Source organism: Sarcophilus harrisii, chromosome 2, assembly GCF_902635505.1.
Source record: "Sarcophilus harrisii chromosome 2, mSarHar1.11, whole genome shotgun sequence".
Taxonomy (NCBI): domain Eukaryota; kingdom Metazoa; phylum Chordata; class Mammalia; order Dasyuromorphia; family Dasyuridae; genus Sarcophilus; species Sarcophilus harrisii.
Window position 1 is genome coordinate 32,692,607 of NC_045427.1, and position 19,670 is coordinate 32,712,276.

A 19,670-nucleotide genomic window follows, 5' to 3' on the forward strand; every position below is an offset into this window, starting at 1 on the left:
GATCCTTTGGGACTTAGAAGGAGCCTCCTAAAATGGAAAGCAAACCACCCTTTTATTCCCTTTTAATGGTTTAGGGAACCAGCTTTCATCCTACCCCAATTCCTAAGGAATGGAATAATAATTTTTTCTTTTTTAACTTTTATTTATTTTAAATTTAAAACAAATTTTTAAATAAATCCAAATCGGTTCAATGCCCACCTTTTGTTTGTTACCTTTGGGGTTTCTTTTTGTTTCTGCTTGTACTTTTACTTTATTTTCCCCCCATTCCTCCCCAAGGACTCCATCCTTTCTAATACCCACAGCCAGTGGTTCCCTTTCTGCCTCACCAGGCATGTGCTGGTTTCCCACTTGGACGGGGCTGCCTCTCACAGCACAGCTGGTCCCACTCCCTCTAAACAGGGGTTCCTGTCTTCCCCCTCACTGTCTGGGAGATAACTTCCTGGGGCTCAACCAAGAACCTGGCCCAGCTACAGGCCCCTGCCCTTTTCAGCAAAGCTTCCCTGGAGCCATTTACTTTTCACCCTGACCAAACCTCCATGTGGAGTCCACCCTTGGTATCTTCTCTGGTCATTCTAGGAGGACCACTGCTCTGCCCCCAACTTGTGTTCATTTTTGGTCACTTTAGATTATACCTGAGTTGTCATTTTATCTTGTTTGTAGGGGAAATCTGAAGAGCTTGGGATTATCTGAACTATTCTACCATCTTCCCAGGATCCTCCGTGTCATTTTTTTTTTCAAATGCTTCTATGAAATAGAGGCAAATTCTATCCCAGCCATTGACTTCAGTCAGAAATCTAGAACCTCTGCCAAAGAGAAACTTGAAACCTGACAAGTCCTTCTTCTTTGTAAAGAGGGAAATAACACCTTGTGGCTTTTATTCCATCCTCTGGAAGAGCTCCTCAGTACGTATTTGATCTTCAACAAATGGCCTAAGAAGACAAGGGGAGGAGAAGGGAAAGAGAAGCAGAGGTCGGGGGGAGAGGGAAGTGGGAGAAGTGAAAATATAGCAAGAACAAAGGGAGGGGAAGAAAATCCCCCTTGGAGCTGTGGAAATAGGGGGAATTGAGGAAGATTTGGGAGATTCTGGTGGGATTTTGTTGTGGGTTTTAATCATTTATATTCAGTTGCTTTCATGACCTAATTTGGAATTTCTAGGAAAGATACTAGATAGATTTTATTTACTTTCTTCTTCCTTTACTGATGAAGAACTGGGAAATAGGGCTTTGCTCAAGATTTCTCTTTTAAAGAAAACTCCATTGACAAAAAGTAAGATTTAAAGGGGTTGGTGGTGGTTTATAAAAAAAACAAGTTGGAGGGGAAGAGCAAGGGACAAAGAATTTTCCTCAAAATCTTTGGTTTGTCTATGTCAGGATCCCCAGGCCATAATCTCCTTTTGAAATTTTCCCCTCTCTTTTTTCCTTTCAAGAGACACCGGCGAGCTGGCCCAGCAAGCAAACTTTGTTTTTGACATTGGATAGCAAAATCCCTTTGCGCCACTTTCAATTCTGTTGAAGCTAAATCACAGAATAATGGTTTTGAGTTAAACACCAGCAAGCCTGGTCATAAGCCCCTTTAAACCTTTTTTTTTTAAACGGAACCTTTTCCACCTTTGCTGGTAGGTCAACTGTATGTTTTTTCATGTCCCTGTACTACAGGCTCCCATTCTGTGGGGTAGAAACCAGCCGGACATTGGCCTTCATTTAGGATCTTCCCAACCACCACCGTAGTTCTTATGCTTTATATTCATGGCTTCCAAGTGGGCCCAGTATGGCAGGATGGCAGAATTATCCTCCTCAGATGTCACAATTTATCATGATCTACAGAGACCGTATTGTCTACCATTAACAATTAAACATTAAAGGGTAGATCGGTGGTCCTCAAAGTGTAGCCAAAAATTGTTGGTCTCTGAAACCCTTTCAGAGGGTCTAAATTAAATTATATTTTTATTTCTAATATAGTAAATGCTATAAATATAACCCGTGTGAACAAAAACTCTTGAAAGATCCTCGATAGTTTTTTTTTAACAAATGAAGATGCAGAACAAAAGTTTGATTAACTGGTGTAGATTTTGTCCTTCAAATGGAACTACCCTCGCCTAAACAGGGATAGCGAATCCCAATGTAGAACCCTACTGGCTCCAGTTACCATCCCTCCCCACTAGAAGGTGCTCTACCTACAAATGTATAATCTACATTTTTCTGATCTTTGGTTTCCAAATTGAGATTTAAAGCTGTGGCTTGAGTCTCACTCAAAATTGTCCAAAAAAAAAAAAAAAAATTAGACATGTAAATGACTAATTTTAATTCACCATCTCCCTGTCAATTGCACATTGTATTTTGTAATGGGCATGTAACCTATTTAAGTACAGAAGGCTAACTGCAACAGATTTAAAAATGAAATTGTAAAGGCTCTTCCAATGAGCAAGCTTTGGTGAGAGTGCTATATATGAGCAATCTCTGTTTTTCCATTCCTTCTCCCGTTTCTCCATTCCCACCGATAGATGAGGAGAAGGAAAGTATTTGAGAAAAGAGAAGGGAAAATGGCAAGAGGGTAGCATAATTTTTATTAGTCTACTTTGGAGATCCATTCCTTGCCACAGTCTATTCTTATTTGAGTCTGGCCCCAATTTTGCTCCATCTTTGCTCCATCTGAACTTGACTCATCTTGTTCCAATTTGCTCTTTGATTCAAGTAGAAATCCTGGTCAAAAAACACAGACCTGGGCTGAAACTGATAAGAATTTCCCAAGTCCCAAGACCCCTAGAAAAGGCAATTTGGGTCCTTGCAGCAGGCCTTAGGTAGCTTGCTCAGCTGCTAGGACTCTGTATGCTGATTCCCTCAGTGTGAAAATTCCATTTCCAAATAGGACTTTGCCACTATAGGCGTCAGTCCCCTACAAACTGGTTTCTATCCAACAATAAACTTTCATCTTGCAATTAATAATTCAGGAATATGTGAATTATTTCACTTTAAACCCACAGCTGATTAAAGAGGATATTTAACAGCTCTCATTACCTCATGATCTCCAGGAATTGAGGGCTTTCAAACCTCATCAGTTTTACATTAAAGAATTAAGAAACTCCAAAGTCACCAATGACCACAACTCTTTCCATTCATATACTTCATGACCTTGAGTTCTCTGAGGTATATTATACTGTGAATACCATGACAACAGAGCTTCTACAAGAAGAGTAGAGACCCAGAAATTCATATGACACAAAGTCCAAGAAGGGACTCAGCATTTAAAATACTGGCCTATCTGAAGGGGCATAAAATGCATAAGCTTGCACAGCAAAGAAGTGAACTTGACATCCCAGAAAAGTATGCAAATTTGACCTGAAATGTATCAGCCTTAATAGAGTGACCCTCTAGAGCAGTGTTTCCCAAACTTTTGACATATGTATACCCCTTCTATAATTTTCATAACGCTGAGTACCCCTTGTCAAAAAAAGGGATGTATTTTAATAACAATCAAAAATATTTTTTCTTTTTTTGGTACATACGCAAAATAATAATAAATGAAAAATAAAATTATTCATAATAAAATATAAATCCATGCCAGAAGGTTTGTTGCATGTGGAAGAAGAGCAATTGTTGCAATTGGCTTCAGACAGATTCTTGAAAAATAAACATAAGGAGTTTACTTTAACATCATTCTGGTTACAAATGCAACATGTGTATCCTGTTTTGACAAAAAAAGTTCTGAAATACATCTTGCCTTTTCCAACTTCATATGTCTCTTTAACAAAATGCGGTATATTCACGCCGTGTAACATCGGAGTATCTTATGCCTCACAAGATTGTCTTGATTTGACTCATGAGAACGTAGAATTAGGCGCAGCTAAGCACGGTGTAGTGCATATCCCCACCAAACTTCCCGTATCCCTGGGCATATGTGTACCACACTTTGGGAAATACTGCTCTAGAGTTGAGAATAATTTATTCATATAATTTATTCAAAATAAATTCTAGAGCTAAGAGGTTGTGTGTTTGGGGGGGTGGAATAGCAATGTATGTTAAGAAAGCATAAACACAAGAGGAAAATCATGAATTAGAGGGAGAATCAAGATGGTAGAGAGCATTTGTCAAATATCAAGGAAGGGTGAATCACTATTATTATGGGATGGGATTCACCCCCAATATGAGAAAATAGATGAGTCAGTTTTAAAAAAATGTTAGGCTGGCATGGAAGCTCAACCGTAGAATCCACTAGAAGTGTATTTTCCTCTGCTCAAGTAATGCATCACTCTCACCCTTTGAGAAGCAGAGAAAGGAAGCGTTTTTAAGGATGGCCAAAATAAATTTCCCGTTCTTTCACTTGGGGAGGACCCAACTGGGACAACTACTGATCTAGACCTGATTCTCCCCAATAATCAGGCAGTTTGGTGAGATCAAGCCATCTTCACACCTGTAATAGCATGGGTGGGAATTACAGCTGCCATCTGGCCCGATGTCTAGATTAGGGAAGAGCAGATTTCAGAGAACTCAAGATGATGAATAGAGGGAGGGGCATAGCCATCCACACCTCTAAGCAAAGAAGCTGAAAAAGCCCCCAAAGAATCTCCTTGTGTGAAGAAGACCAGCAGTAACATCTCAGCTCCACCTTCCTTTCTGAATCAGCACCAGCCTTGAACCTTGTTCTACATCCCAGCTCTCAGCAATCAGCTCCCTGCTTGGGAGGACTTGGCTCTGTTTATGCGGATTAGAGAAGGCTCAACATCAATCTATGAACAAGATGAGGTGAGAGCTCTCCAGAGACTTGTAGACCTCGAGGAAGAGCTTCACCTGCTTCAGGTAGATGAGCGAGGTCCTTGAGCACTGGTCAATGGCATACATACTTAAGTTCCCTTCCTGTTCTCCTACCATGACATCATGTTCTCCTTCTGTCAGTTAAATATGGACAACTATGTACTTACTGGCCAAGGATTATTTTTAGTTTTGGGATCTTTCAGGCTGAATTTATTTCTCTTAACAAACAGCCTGGGGAAATCCCTTAGGAATAGAGACAGTGAATTGTCCCATTTTTTGCCTCAGGTCTCAGGTTATCTGGATTCTGTGGCTCTTTGTCCTCCTAATGCATCCCTGGGAAGGAAGTGACAGAAGTTCCCTCATTAAGAGATACTTCTGATAAAAATTAAAAAACCCACAGGGGACTCCAATCAATTTCCCCAGAAAGAGTCTGATTCTGACATAGAGCCCTGGCCCAATCTTCCAGGTATGGGTCTCAGCTATAGAATAGACAACAGCAAGGGAAGGCTTTCCCTCGGACAAAAATTTCAGGGATGGCTGTACGGGCCGCAAATGTGAGGTGTGAGAACTGAGGTTGAGAGATCCCCCTGGCCAGGTGGCAGCTTGTAAAGAATTCTAGAATTTGCAAAGAATGAATACGGACGAGGATTTGTGGCAAAAAAAAATGGGTTTATTACACTGAGAAAACAAATTTCTCTGCAAGCAAAATCCTTTCGACTTTTGGCAGAGGGTTGGGCACACAGACTTTGATTCTATTGGGGTTTGGGACCCAAATCCAGGGGGGCCAATCTCTAGATAGTTGAGGGCCTGGTTTCAAACTCAATAAATGGGTGGTGATTATACCCAGGCCAAGATCTCAATTGAATTGTAGGTGGAGATGCTATGGGGTTTTCCCCATAAACAGGAGGTGGGAGGCCAGCACAAGAGGGAAGAAGAGTTGGGATTCTAACCTAAATTCACTGCCCCCAAGATCTGGTTACATCATTGGACTATAAAAATTAGTTTTATTAAATTAATATTATTAAGATGGGAGATCGTTATAATTCTAGGCAGACTCCAAAACTTCTGTGGAGCAGACCTTCTGCAGCTACTTGGAACCATCTCTGTTCCCTTCTTTAGGAATTGAAATCTTCCTTTGAAAAGAGTGAACAGAGGAGATTCCAGAGAGATCTTAATAGCCCCCGGCATGAATGGATAAAATAAAAGTAGATAAAAATCTGATTTAAAGGCATGGGCAAAGAAAATGGATCCAGAGTGTGAATTTTTTTTCCTGAGGCAATTAGGGTTAAGTAACTTGCCCAGGGTCACACAACTAGAAAATATGAAGTGTCTGAGTCTGGATTTGCACGTGGGTCCTCCTGACTCCAAGGCAGTTGCCCTGTGCCATCTGGCTGCTGGGAGAATGTGAATTTTAGCCTGGGTCAGTGATGGTTTCATTTTGTCTGTTACCTGATCTTATGCTCTTGGGTCCAAGAGTCGTGACTGCTAATGAATATTGAGCCGGAGAAGGCCAGAAAGAATCTCTGCCAGAAGTTTCTTTCTCTTTGTTTCTTGTGCTGAGGGGAATCAGATGAAATAGGAAGGGACAGTGCCTCAGGCCCAGGGGATTGTGGGGTGACCCAGTCTGAGCCAGTGGTTCTTTCTTTGATAATTCTACTCATGGCTGAAGAGGAGCAAGAGTCCCCAGAGCACCGAGCTCTCAGACCGTGGCCTACAAGCTGGTCCCATTTGCTCATGTTGTCCCCAGGATCCTGCCCTAGGCAGGCCCCAGCAGCTGCTGCATCAGAGGAGGAGAGGAGGCAGGTGGGCTCCGGGCATCGCACAGGCCTGGGAGGTTTTTGTTCAGGCTGTAACACTAATGGGAAGATCATAAGATCCTTGGCAGTAATAGACTGCCCCATCTCCAGCCTCCACACTGCTGATTGTGAGGGTGAAATCCTGACCAGCACCACTGCACTGAAGCAGGAGGGGACTCCTGGGCCCAGTTGGAAACCTTGTAAATGAGTCGCCAAGGGAGACTGTCAGGTTTTCTGTTGGAGCCAGGACTGGTAAATGTTCCATCACTGTGTACCAAGACTCTGACTGGCCTTGCAGCTTAGTCAGTGGCTCTCTCTCACTCACAAACCGGGCGCAGGGCTGGAAGACTGGGTCAGCACAATCAGCTCCCTGGAAACTCGGGGCAAGTGTGATCAACCAGCAAGAAACAAACCAGAGCGAGTCTCAACACCTCATTCTGATTCTTGGCCCCACAGACTCCTGGCTCTGAAAATCCCCTGATCTCACAGAAATCTCATTCCCCCTTGGACTGTACTGGCTCCTGTCCCAGGATTCTGAGAGCTTCTTTAATTCCGCATCTCATGTCACATGGCCCGTCTGCATGTTTTATCTCATGTTCTCACTGGGACCACAAAAGCATCAGGAGCCCACAGAGAGGCTGGGACAGAGACTCCATTTGCTACTCCTGGCTGGCTGCTCAGCCCCAGGCCAGTTTATCTCCCTGTCTGCAGGCCCCTCCCTTAGGGAATCTTTTTTATGCAAAGCAGCTGGGAGGTGTGGGGTTCTGGGGCAAGTGGCTGACTCCAAAGCTCCAAGAGAGGGCCCCCTGGGACTTCAGACCTTGAATGTCCCTGATTCTTGGAGCCTTGGGTTATATGTACTCCCACAAATCCTACTTATCCTTGTTTTTTTTTTGTTTTTGTTTTATTTTTTTGTTTTGTTTCATTTTATTTTAATCAATTTTATTATTTCATGCAACTGGTAGCAGAATGTAACTGTGTTGAGTCTGTAGTTGGGAACATTCATCTTCTTGAGATCAAATCTGTTCTTGGATATTTAATTGTCTGAGTCTAGTCAAATCACTTAATCTTATTTATAGTTCCTTATTTGTAAGATAAGTTGGAAAAGGAAATGGCAAATCCCTCCAATATCTTTGCAAAGAAGCCACAAATTGGGTTACAAAGTGCCAAAAATCACTAAATAAAAATGGTTCCAAAAGCCAGAGAGATTGCAGAAGAGTCAATTTTATGTTAGGAAGAGGTCACAGCCTGAAGGCATAAAACATAGGACAGATACTGATATCCTGCACTTTGTCCCATTCATAACCTGTTGTCCCATTAATTAAGGATCCTTTGGGCACTTAGAATGGAGCCTCCTAAAATGGAAAGCAAACCACCCTTTTATTCCTTAGCATGGTTTAGGGGAACCAACTTTCTATCCCTACCCCACATTCCTGAAGAGATGGATAGAATGATATAATTTTTTTTCATATTTTTAACTTTTTATTTATTTTAAATTTAAAAACAAATTCTTTACAATAAATCCTACACATCGTGTTCAGAGCTGCCCACCTTTGCTTTGTTACCTTGTGGGTTTCTTTTGTTCTCTGCTTGTACTTTTTACTTTATTTTCCCCCATTCCTCCCCAAGGACTCCATCCTTCTCTAAGTACCCACAGCCAGTGGTATCCCTGCTTCTGCCCTCACCAGGCATGTGCTGGTTTCCTCTTGGGCGGGGCTGCCTCTCAGCAGCACAGCTGGCCCCAGCTCCCTCATAAACAGGGGTTCCCTCAGTCTTCCCTGACCTCACTGTCTGGGAGATGAAGCTTCCTGGGGCTCAACCAAGGCCACCTCCCGGCCCAGTTACCACAGGGCCCACTGCTTGCTCTTTCAGGAAAGCTTCCCTGGAGCCGTTTACTTTTCACCCTGACCAAACCTCCATGTGGGGTCCACCCTTGGTATCTTCTCTGGTCATTCTAGGAGGACCACTGCTCTGCCCCCAACATGTTCATTATTTCGGATATCTCACTCCGTGTCATTTTTTTCAGATGCTTCTACCTTGAAATGAGGCCAGGTCCTATCAACCATTGACCAGTCAAAATCTAGAACCTCTGCCAAAGAGAGAGAAGGCGGATTCACTCCTGACAGAGTCCTTCTTCTTGTGTGAGAAGAGGGAGAAATCAACTGACCTCTTGTGGCTTCTTATTCCATCCTCTGGAAGAGCTCTCTCAGTGACTGTATTTGATCTTCTACACAAATGGCCTGGGAAGAAGACAAGGGGGAGGAGAAGGGAAAGAGAAGACAGAGGTCGTGGGGGGAGAGGAAGCTGGGGAGAAGTGAAAATATAGCAGGGAGCAACATTAAAGGGAGGGGACCAGAAAATCCCCCTCTTGGAGCTGTGGCAAATAGGCTAGGAATTGAGAGAAGATTTCAGGTGAGAGATTCTGGACTGGATTTTTGTTGTGGGTTTTTAATCATTTATATTCAGTTAAGCTCTTCATGGCCTAATTTGGAATTTCTAGGAAACATACTAGACTAGATTGTCATTTACTTCTCTTGCTTCCTTTACTGATGAAGAACTGAAGCAAATAGGGCTTTGTGCTCAAGATTTCTCTGCTTTAAAGAAAATTGCCATTGACAATAAGAGTAAGATTTAGAAGTGGCTCTGAGTGGCTGGTTATATAAAAAGAAAAACAAGTTGGATGGGGCTTAAGAGCAAGGACAAGTAGAATTTCTCCTCAGCAAATCTTTGGTTTGTCTATGTCAGGATCCCCAGGCCATAATCTCCTTTTGAAATTTTCACTCCTCTCTTTTTCCTTTCAAGAGACACCGCGTTTTCCAGAGCTAAGGCCCAGCAACAAACTTTGTTTTGACATTAGGATAGCAACAATCCTTTGCGCTCACTCTCTGAATTCTGTTGAAGCTAAATCACAGAACTAATGGTTTCTGAGCTTGGGCAAACACCAGCAAGCCTGGTCATAAAGCCCTGTTAAAACCTTTTTTTTTTAAAACTAGGCAACCTTGCCTCACCTTTGCTGGTATGGCTCACCACGGTATGTTTCTTTCATGTCCCTGTACTCCACAGGCTCCTCTATTCTGTGGGTAGAAACCAGCCGGACATTGGCCTTCATTTAGGATCATGGTCCCAACCACACACCTCGTAGTTCTTATGCTTATATTCATGGCTCATGCCCACAGTGGAGCCAGTTGTGCATGTGGCAGTGATGGCAGAATTATACCCTCCCTCAGATGTCACATATTTATCATGATCTACAGAGACCAGCTGATTGTCATACCATTAATCAATTAGCCAACTATGGGTATGGTGTAGATCGGTGGTCCTCAAAGTGTAGTCCAAAGAATTGTTGGGGTCTCTGAAACCCTTTCAGAGGGTCTACAAATTCAAAATTATATTTTATTTCTAATATAGTAAATGGCTATAAATATAACCCGTGTGAACAAAAACTCTTTGAACAGATCCTCGATAGTTTTTTTTAACAACATGAAGATGCTGAGAACAGTTTGAACCACTGGTGCATAGATTTTTGTCCTTCAATGGAACTACCTTCAAGCCTAAACAGGTGGGGTGGATAGTCAGAATCCATATGTAGAAGTTCCTACTGGCTCCAGGTGAGGGGGACAAGTTAAGGACACATTGTGGGACACAAGGACCCTGTCTTTAGGAAGAGGTGATTCTGCAAAGTTCACGGATCCATGCCCTAGAGGAACAGGAAGGAACTAGTTATTTAAAAGGTTAGAATCTAATTTTTATTTCCCTCCAGCAAACTGAAGCAGCATCCTGCAGTGCTGTTTGATTCTGGATATTTTTGGTTTGACATACCCAGGCTGAATTTGTTTCTGTTGAGAAACAGCCTGATGCTGGAATAGAGACAGAGTGAATTGTCCCATTTTTGCACTTAGGTCTCAGGTTATCTGGATTCTGTAGCTCTTGTCCTCCTATGCATCCCTGGGAGGGGAAGGAAGTGACAGAAGTTCCCTCATTAAGTGCTTCTATTAAAAATTAAAAAAAAAAACCCACAGAAGTTCAATCAATTTTCCCAGTCTGAAGTCGTTGAGCATGAGGCTCCCTGGCCAATCTTCCCAGGTATGTGGGTCTCTCAGCTATAGAATAGACAACAGCAAGAGAAGGCTTTCCTCGGCCAAAAATTTCAGGGATGCCTGTACGGGCCACCAAATGCGGAGGTGTGAACAATGAGGGTTGAGACATCCCCTGGCCAGGGGCAGCTTTGCAAAAGAATTCACAGAATTTGGTAAAGAATGAATATGGACGAGATTTGTGGCAAAAAAAATTGGTTTATTATACTGAGAAAACAAATTTCTCTAGAAGCAAAATCCTTTCACTGCTTTTGGCAGAGGGTTGGGCACACAGACTTTGATTCTATTGGGGTTTGTGACGCATATCCAGGGGGGCCAATCTCCAGATGAATTTGAGGAACTAACTTTCAACTCAGTAAACGGGGGTGATTATGCCCAAGGCCAAGATCTCCAATTGAATTGTGGGTGGAGATGCTATGGGAGTTTCCCCATAAACAGGAGGGTAGAGCCCTTCAGAAGAGGGAGGAGGAGTTGGGATTCTAACCTAGGTTCACCCTTCCCCCAAAGATTACAGTTTACATCCATTGGACTATAAAAAATTAGTTTTATTAGATTAATATTATTAAGATCGGGGAAGTCATTATAATTCTGAGCCGAACTCAAAACCTGAGGAGAGCAGAATGTTAGGCTTCTTGGAACCATCTCTTTATTCCCTTCTTTGTAGGAATTGAAGTCTTCCTTTGAAAAAGAGTGGACAGAGGAGATTCCAGAGAATCTTCATACTTTAATGAATGGATAAAATAAAAGTAGATAAATCTGATTTGAGCATGGTCAGAGAAAATGGATCCAGAGTGAATTTTATTTTTAGAGGCAATTATGGTTAAATATTAGCTTGCCCAGGTCACCCAACTAGAAAATATTAAGTGTCTGGTCTGGATTTGCACTCAGGGTCCTCCATTCAGGGCAGCTGCCCTGTGCCTTCTAGCTGCTGGGAATATGAATTTTAAAAATTGGGCCCATTGGTAGTTTCATTGGCCTGTTGTGATCTTCTTGTGCTCTTATGGTCCCAAGGTGCATTGTCTGCTAATGGAATGAGCCAGGGAGAAAGAACAGAAAGAATCTCTGCCAGATGGTTCTACTTTCTCTTTGTTTCTTGTGCTGAGGGGAGTCAGATGGAGTAGGAATGGGAGAGTGCCTCAGGCCCAGGGGATTGTGGGGTGATCCAGTCTGAGCCAGTGGTTTTTTCTTTGATGATTCTGTTCATGGCCGAAGAGGAACAAGAGTCCCCAGAGCACTGAGCTCTCAGACCTTGGCCTTTCCCCTGAGCCCCAAGTCCCTTTTATCTCATCCCAGCCCCAGGACCCTGCCCTGAGCAGGCTACTCAGCAGCTGCTGCGAGAGGAGAGGAGGGCTGGGCGGCCTCCTGAGCTTGTCCAGCCCAGGCCTGGGAGGTTTATTCAGGGCTGTAACACTGTGGGAGGAGTAAAAAGATGCTTGAAACTTGATAATAGACTGCCCCATCTACAGCCTCCACCCTGCTGATTGTGAGGGAGAAATCCTGACCAGCACCACTGCCACTGAAGCGGGAGGGGACTCCTGAGTCCAGGTTGGAAACCTTGTAAATGAGTAGCCGAGGAGACTGTCACGGTTTCTGTTGGAGCCAGTTTAGGTAAGTGTTTCCTTTACTGTTTGTGACACTCTGACTGGCCTTGCAGCTGATGGTGACTCTCTCTCCTGGGCTCACAGACACCGAGGCTGGAGACTGGGTCAGCACAATGTCTCCCCTGGAAACTAAGAGCAGAAATTAATGATAAACCACCAAGAAATAAACAGAGCAGAGTTTCCTTTCATTGATTCTTATTTACAGACTCCCTGGCTCTAAAAATCCCCTAAGTCTCACAATCCTCATTCCCTCTTGGACTGTACTGGCTCCTGCCCCAGAGATTCTGAGCTTCCTTGAATTCCCCCATCTCATGTCACATGGCCCGTCTGCATGTTTTACTGTGTCAAGTTCTCACCTGGGACCCAAAGCATCAGGAGCCCACAGAGAAGCTGGGACAAAGACTCCATTGCAGTGACTCCTTCCCTGTGGCTGCTCTGCCCTGGCTAATTATCTCCCTGTCTACAGACCCTCCCTTGGGGATCTCTTTATCACAAAGCAGCTGGGAGGTGTGGGGTTCTGGGGAGCAAGTGACGGCTCTGTAGCTCAGGGGAAGGCCCTGAAACCTTCAGACCTTGAATATGTCCCTGATTCTTGGACAATTGTGGGATAAGTGCTCCCACAAATCCTAGTTATCCTTAGATTTAGGTTTTTTTGTTTGTTTGTTTTAATCAGATTTATTTTTTTATTTTAAACATAAAAACTAATCCCTTATAATAAATCCTACACACGGTATTCAGAGCTCCCCATCTTTGCTTTGCTTCCTTGTAGGTTTCTTTTGTTCTCTGCATGCACTTTCTACTTTATTTTTCCCCATTCCTCCCCAAGGACTCCATCCTTGTGTAAGTGCCCACATCCCGTGGTATCCCTGCCTCTGCCCTCACCAGGCATGTTCTGGTTTCCCTTGGGCGGGGCTGCCTCTCGCTCCCACTTTCAGCTGGTCCAACTCCCTCATAAGCAGGGTTCCCTCAGTGCTTCCCCGACCTCACCTCCCCACACTGTCACAGGAGATGAGGCTTCACTGCAGCTCAAGGGAAGGCCACCTCAGGCCAACTACCACCCAGGGCTCACTTCTTGCTCTTTCAGCAGAGCTTGCCTGGAGCCGTTTACTCACCCTGACCAAACCTCCACCCTGGTCCACCCTTCACATGTTCTCTGCCCGTTCAGGAGGACCAGCTCTGCCTGCCCTTTGGTTCATTTTATTGGCACCCAGGGTGCCGCTTTATCTTGTTTGTGGAGAAACCTTGGGGCAATTTTTCAAATGTTTCTGTGAAACAGACACAAGTCTATCCCAAACCTTGGCTTGGTCGAAATCTAGAAACTACCAAAGAGGAATCTGAATTAGCCTGTGATTCAGGTGTCGCACTATAACCCTAAAATCCTAGAAGGTGCCCAGCATTTAAAGTGCAGCCCATCTTAGCAGGCACCAAATTATAGCTTGCACCAGAAAGAACTGAGCTTGACACATCCTAGAACAGGCTGCGATTTCACCTGAAATGTAGCCTCCCTTCACAGGGTAACTAACCCTCTAGAGCAGAGAATAATCTATATAGTTTATTCAAAATAAACAGTAGATCAGAGTGTGTGTGTGTGTGTGTGTGTGTGTGTAATGTGTGTTAAGAAGATATAAGTGCAGGGAGGTGGTGCAATGGGTGGGCACCAGCCTAAAGTGGAGGACTGGGTTTCCAAATCTGGCCACAGACATAATGCATGGTTGTGCTGACGAAAGAAGAAGAAGAAGAAGAAGAAGAAGAAGAAGAAGAAGAAGAAGGAAAAGAAGAAGAAGAAGAAGAAGAGAAGAAGAAGAAGGAAAGAAGAAGAAGAAGAAGAAGAAGAAGAAGAAGAAGAAAGAAGAAGAAGAAGAAGAAGAAGAAGAAGAAGAAGAAGAGAAAGAAGAAGAAGAAAGAAAGAAGAAGAAGAAAGAAAGAAGAAGAAGAAGAAGAAGAAGAAGAGAAGAAGAAGAAGAAGAAGAAGAAGAAAGAAGAAGAAGAAGAAGAAGAAAGAAGAAGAAGAAGAAGAAGAATTTTTTGTTAGGTTAGCATTGTGTGGAATAGAGAGATAAGGTGAAGAACTGACAGGAATATGAATTCTTTTCTGTGTTTTATTTTTCATTATTTCTATTTCCCTATGACCTGCATAATATGTACGGGCCCATATTTACTTGAGCCTTGGCTATAATCATATTTAATCAACCTAAATGGTATTCAATCAGTATTTGATATTTATTGATATTTTAGTCTATTAAACGATCACTGTCTGTAAAACTAGAGACCCTGATTTTCTGTTTCCTAAGCCCAGGTGATTTGGAAATAGGGAAACTAGAGCCAATCTACCCAAACAGTAACAACCAATTAGATGCCTCCCCACCCCTTCTCCACTCTCTTGCTTGTGATGTAATCTCTTGTACAAAAGCTGTGTATCTTAGCTATTTCTTTAACCCTCCTACCACGAGCTTTCTCTTTCTCTTATCTCGTGATGGCACAGATCATCTTCCAGAGGTTTAATAAAGAACCTTTCTGCTTCCTACTAAGTGATCTCTGAGCAGTTATTTTGGGTAAGGGTTTCTACATTCCACTCACCATGAAAACTCAACAGTAGGATGAAGGGGATCTTGTTTTATTCAAGTAATACCTCAGTCTTACCCTTTGAAAAGCAGAGAAAGGAAACATTTTTAAGGATTTACATAATGAGTTTCCAATTCTTTTACTTGGGGAAGACCCAATCAGGAAAACTACTAATCTACACCTGATTCTCCCCAATGATCAGGCAGTTTGGTCAGTAGTCAAGCCGCAACTTCAAACTTGTAAGGACAGGGTGAGAAATCCAGCTGTCATCTGGTCGATAGCTTAGATTGGGGAAGAGCAGATTTTAGAGGAGACTCGGATGATAAATGGACAATTCCTTGGTGGAGTGTTGTTTATGGCATCAAACTGCTAATCAAAGAAGGACAAGAGCCCTAAAGAATCTTCTTGTGTGAAGGAATTCTATGAATCAATAGGCTAGTGAACCTAGTTCTACATCTCAAGCTCCTACTCTCAGGATGACTTGGCTCCTTGACACAGATTAGAAACAGTTCCAAATCAAGCCCATTTTCTCCTGTATTTGGTACACAACTCAATCCAAAATCAGGGGATTTTCCACATGTCAGACTTCACGAACTTCCCCTGTGTGAAAGATCTTTGTAAAATTTACATTTCCTCCATCCTTCTATGCTGCTTCATTTTTGTCTAGTGGTGCTCCCAGCCAAGCCAAATTTCTTTTTAGAAGATTAATCAATGCTTAGGATCATGACTAACAACTCAGCAGCCACATCTATAGCCCATGGACTTGAGTTGGGAAATACAGAAAGTAAAGCCTGAATGTAGAACTGGGTTCCTCTTTTCTTTTCAGTGACACCTGGGGTTTTCTGCAAACTAAGTGGGAATAAAAGGATGTTGCTATTTTTCTCTATGAACAAAAGTAAAATAAAATCATTACCAAGAAATCCTAAGGAAAAAATTAGTTTGAGAAGAATGAAAAAAATCAGCTTCAAAGCCAACTGAAAAAGAGACTCAGATGGTACGAGGAAGATCCAACCACATAAGGACGGATGTAGACTGGCAGAACAATGGTCTGGGAGAGTTGGACAGCCCACCTTTGGACATGGAATTAACCAACTCAAAGCTGGTCTCTGAATTCACTCCCAGGTTCCTGTGATTTCCATTAAAAGTTTAAACTTTGAATCTCTTCACTCCTTTATTTGGTTCAGTTCAATTTCGAGTGACCCAAAAGACAATTGAAAATTGAGATTGTGAATATGAGCAGATTACAACTAGCCATGACTTGGCTTGTATTATATGGGGAGGGGCATGTCATCAGGAAGAAAGGTTGGATGGTCATAAAGAAGCTTGAGTCACTCAAGAGAATTAGGATATTATCTTCCTAGCCTCAGGGGCGTTTTTCTAAATCAGAGGAAGGTCTGCAGTATGTGGAGCTGACATTCTGTATGGGATTTTTGGAAGGTCATAAAAATGCAATGCACAGGAGGGAAGGCATGGAGGATTCTCAGTCCCCAATGGGGCTGATGAGATCACCAGTCTAAGTGTCCAACAATCTATTTCTGTATATCTCTAAGAATCACAGTATATACTCACCTGTCTTCCATCTACCAATCTTGGAGGGAACAAGAACCATCCTCCTTTCAAAACAAATATATCGACTGGCATACACAAACTTTACTAGTAATGAAAAACATTTCAAAGTTTTCTACAAATAGTATTACCCATAACCTCTGGTTTTTGGAGAACATAAACATGGGATGTGAAACTTCAATCTGGCCCATTCCTGGTTTATGATGCTGCTGCCTGGTCTTCAGGAACCATCATTGTAAGAAGGCAAAGTGAAAATAAATAGTACAAAGAAAGTGCAAAACAAAATGAGGAGAAGCTGCAATTTCTACTATGGGTAACCTTGGGTTTTTGCAACGATAATTAACACTGTAACTTTTGAAGCTTTCAGTCGTCTCGCCTTCTCCTGAACTTCCAACAGTTTCTGCATTCATGAAGAACAATGCCATCCACGATCAGGTAAAGAACTGGTAGTCTCTGATTCATCAGTCACTTTTCCGTTTATTTCGTGAAAGGGTTACAGACAAAATGAAAAATAAAATAAACGCTTAGGAATGGTAGTAGGAAATGGATTCAGGAGGAACGTAGAGTTAGCAAGGAAAGGGGTTTGGAAGAAGGCATTAAAGGGATATGCTTTGTAGTGTGAGGACACCATTGACAGGCACTGACTGTATGGAAATACACAAAAAAGGAGTTTAATAGACTAAGGGAGATAGACACTATATGGAGGGAAAGAAAAAACCTCAGCCTTTGTCTTGAAAAGGATTTAGCAAAGATCTTCATCAAAAGCACATCTTTTATGGGGGAAATATAACCTGAAAGTTCCTCATGGGAGGAGGGGAAATAAAGAGAGACACAAGGGTGTACATTGAGATGTTGAGACTGATTTCAAGATACTGTAGAGGAATGAACCTCTGAGAAAAGGTACTCAATAAAATTCTGTGTGATTATTAATGATTCTAGCTGGTGATACTTAATCACCATAGATAAGAAATATGTGTTCTTAATGTGCTGTGGTGATGTAAAACTAAGTTCCTGATGAGCATTTTATCACTTCCTGGAAAACAGGAGAGAATAAGCTCTCTAGGATAGTTGGGTACATTCACAACTCCAGCAACCATGCATTAGTGTCACCTGAAGCCCAGAGAGGGATAATGAAAGAGGCAATGGGCTTCTTAGAAAAGAGAAGGTTAAGGGATAAACTTTTCTTTGATAAGGAGAATGGGTTTCAGATATTCCTCTTTGTTTCTCTGCCCTCTCCCTTTGCCCCTCACCTCCCTCTTCCTGTCCCTGCCTCTCTGTCTCTGTCTCTCTGTCTCTCTCTCTCTCTCTCTCTCTCTCTCTCTCTCTCTTTCTCTCTCTTCTCTCTGTATATTTATATGTTAGGCTATGGGAATGTTCCACAGCCTTTTTCCCACTAAAGAAATTGTAATGAGGAGGTCAGATGGATGTGTGAGGAAATGAGCAGAGATCCCTGGCGGTGGCAGGCTCTGCAAAGAATGTACAAAACGGAATGAATACAGAAGCCAGGTTGTAAAACAAAAAACAAAAACAAATAAAGGGTTTATTTCACTGGGAAAACAACTTTCTCAGCAGGCAACATCCTGTCAGGACTTTTTGCTGGGTTGCCTGTGAAGATCGTGTATTTTAAATCAGCAGGAGTCAGGAATTCCAGGTTAGGGAAAACCGTCAGTCTTTATTCTCAGTGAAAGAAGGATCGGAGGTGGAAGAGAATCGGCGATAACAATGTGTGCAGCTGGTCAAGCTAGCTCAGCCGGCAGCCATAACCAACATTTCAGTCTCGAACCCAGGCCAATCTCCCCCAGCTTCTCTTCCTGTCTCCCTCTCACCACCAAAATCTTGTTCATCTAACACATCAGGACTTGCTCAGAGGTGGTGAGGACCATTCTTATCCCACTCATGTATATTAATAGAGTATGGCCCAATTGCTATTTAGCCTCATGCTTGGGACCTCAGTGCATCAACTCAAACCTCAGCCCATTACATTTGCCCACACAGCCTTTGATAATATTGGGATTTTCCAGTCTGGATCTGGGGAACCTTCCAATCAAGGGTGGTGATTATGTCCCAGGCCAAGATCTCCAACTGAACTATAGGTAGAGATGCTGGGAGTTTCCTCACAATCAGGGGGTGGGGCCCATTCAAAAACTGGGAGGATTGAGGACAGGACAGCCCCGCCCCAAACATCACAGTTTACATCATTCCCCCTCAAGCGGCTATCTCAAATTTATTTGGGCCAAGGGTGAAGGTCTCAGCTAGAGCTGCTTCAAGCTGACAAGAGTTGTAGAGCTGTCCCTATGCTCCCTGAGAGTTCAGGCAAGGAGAGAAAATGCAAGATCTGAAGATGGCAGCAGATGATGAGTGTCCAAGTCACTTGTCCCATGATGTTCAGACTGCGTGAGTAAGTGGAAATTTGTTGCTTGCAGCCTGGAGGAACCAAATCTCACTGGGAGGTGAGAAGTGGGGGCATCCAGGAGGGAAATGGTGACGTTTGGGAATGGAGGCTTTGTAAAAAGTGCATCAGGTCCCTCTGTGGGGCTGCCCTGAGGACCTGAAGGCTCACCCGACAAATCTGAACGCCCCCCACTGCCCACGGGGCTCCCACAGCTGAAAGCTAGGAAGAGTAACTGCTGGCAGGGCCCCAGAATGATAAGATCCAGAGAGAAAACGCAGGAGCAAAGATTTCATCATGGAGTGGAAATGATGGCCAAAAAAAGACTAGAGTGAGAGAAAGGAAGGAAGGAGACCATAGTGAGAGAAAGAAGGACACAGACAATGTCCCCTTCTCTCTCAGAGGGTGCTCAAGGGGCCTGTGGAAGAGCAGCTTTGGGTCCTCTGGGTTCCCAGGGTTCTGGAAGTGTCTGAGGAAGTAAAAGCCGGACTGTGCTGGCTCTGCCAGGAAGCTGGGCAGAGAGGAGGTAGGATCTCTCAGCAACACCTTGGCACCTCCTGGGCCTTCTGAGTCCTGCAGGAGAAAAGCTTCCACCCAGTGAGTGAAGGAGTCCAAAGAGAGACCAGGAGCAACCTGAAACCTCCACAAGGGGGGCATTTGTCCAGTCTCTTTGCCAACCTCCCTGGGCATGTGCCCTTCTCTGTGGGAACTTCAGGAGAGGGGGTCAGCTCCCTCAAGTTCCTCAGGCACAGACTGGGCAGGCCTGGCAGACCTTCAAGATCGTTCCTCCAGCCTGGGACCAAAGTGAGAAGGTGTTTCCCAGGGGACAGAAGAGCATTTCTCCCAGGTGTGCAGCCCTGATGGAGACCAAGAGCAGGTTCCTCTGGGATTAGAGTTGGCTTGAGGGGTTTGAA

The 19,670-nt window shown here is 43.4% G+C and overlaps 1 long non-coding RNA gene and 1 gene segment (V, D, J or C); both read right to left on the reverse strand.

The window, feature by feature from the left end:
* Nucleotides 1-19,670, reverse strand: part of LOC100935631 — an 824,790-nt gene that overhangs the window by 266,005 nt on the left and 539,115 nt on the right.
* Nucleotides 12,143-12,657, reverse strand: LOC116422044. The gene is made up of 2 exons (XR_004232637.1): nucleotides 12,596-12,657; nucleotides 12,143-12,368 (listed from the first exon to the last, which is right to left on the reverse strand). It is a non-coding gene; the product is annotated as an uncharacterized LOC116422044 (long non-coding RNA).